General features: G+C 40.8%; 1 non-coding gene across 1 annotated transcript; it reads right to left on the bottom strand.

The window, feature by feature from the left end:
• Positions 1–946: 946 nt before the first annotated feature.
• Positions 947–1053, bottom strand: LOC133741636 (small nucleolar RNA R71). Its single transcript, XR_009862069.1, has one exon. It is a non-coding gene; the product is annotated as a small nucleolar RNA R71 (small nucleolar RNA).
• Positions 1054–1508: the final 455 nt, after the last annotated feature.

Below are 1508 nucleotides of genomic sequence, written 5' to 3'. Positions count from 1 at the left end.
AAACTGTTTCTTTATTTTACTTTTCTTATTTAGATTATTTCATACTTGTTTGTTTGTTTGTTGAGACATTGTGATTATTTCTATCGAAGTGACGGGCCTTGTATTACTTTGTAGTACATGTAAGACATGAGCATCGATAGCGATCGTCACTTGCCTTGACTTGTTTGTTAGTTTTTATTAGGTTTCCTTCTTAGTCGTTAATTTCTTGAGTTGTTGGTATTCACCATTTCTTTGCTTTGGTTATTTTATTTTCTTGTTTAATTGTTGTCTTACTTTCTCTTAACCCCTCTCATTCATTGAAAAAAGTGAAATTTGATTCTCATTGCCTATTTTGTGAATTCTTAAGTACTCATTACGTGGTCTCATTTTTGTTTCAAGGTGTATGAACGAAGCATCTTCTTCATACCAACCGATCACTCTTAGAAGCGGAAGGGTATTGAGTGAGGACACTAGAGGGAGACCAAGAAGGAGGATTCGAAGGCCATTAGTGACCGAGAGTGCTCCACCTCGAGTTCTTGATCAAGAGAGAGTACCTCTAAGACATTCACAAGGAGAAGTCAACATGGGAGACGCACAAAATCCTCCCCAAGGCAAGACTATGAGGGAGTATACTAGCCCCACTATTGTTGATCACCCTTCTTGCATTGTACTCCCTCCATGTGACCATCACTTTGAGATCAAGCCAACTACGTTGAGCATTCTACCCACATTTAATGGCATGGCTTTGGAAAACCCTTATGACCACATTGCGAAGTTTGAGCAAGTGTGTACTACCGTTCAACCTAATGGTCTCACTTCTAATGGTTTGAAGCTTAGATTATTCCCTTTCACACTCAAGAACCATGCAAGAAAGTGGTTGATCAAGTTGCCTCCTAGATCAATACGTACATGGGTTGAGATGCAAGAAACTTTCTTAGGAAAGTACTATCCTCCTTCAAGAACTTCCAATGTTAGAGATGAGCTAATTGCATTTAGACAACACCCTCAAGAGAGTTTTCATGAGTGTTGGGAGCGCTTTAAGGATCTTGAGATGTCATGTCCTCACCATGGGTTAGAGAAGTGGTTTCTTGTTGACAAGTTCTATAGAGGATTGATGGCGGACCAAAGACAAAGAGTTGACACTTTCAGTGGTGGAACTATTGCAAGCAAGCTTCCCGATGCCGCTTGGGACACATATGAAGAGCTTTCACTTAATTCCCTTCATTGGGATGATCATGATGCAAGGAGACAACAAGCACCTAGCAAGGAGAACACATCGAGCCGTGGTGGTATCTATGAGGTTCAAGGAACATCATCCGGGCCTTCTATGCATGAGTTCAAGAGGCTAGAAAGCAAGATTGACCAATTTCTAAACCAAGTGAACCGGAATCCTCCTCAAGCCCAAGTCAAGATGGCAACTTCTACATCATGTTTGCTTTGTGAGAGTCTAGCACATTCCACTCAAGAGTGTCACTTATCATCCAAGTTTCCGGACTTTATTGAAGAACAAGTGAACCAAGTGGGTAATT

This window comes from Rosa rugosa, chromosome 3, assembly GCF_958449725.1.
Source record: "Rosa rugosa chromosome 3, drRosRugo1.1, whole genome shotgun sequence".
NCBI classification, from domain to species: Eukaryota; Viridiplantae; Streptophyta; class Magnoliopsida; order Rosales; family Rosaceae; genus Rosa; species Rosa rugosa.
This window is presented reverse-complemented; position numbering and strand designations above follow the sequence as displayed.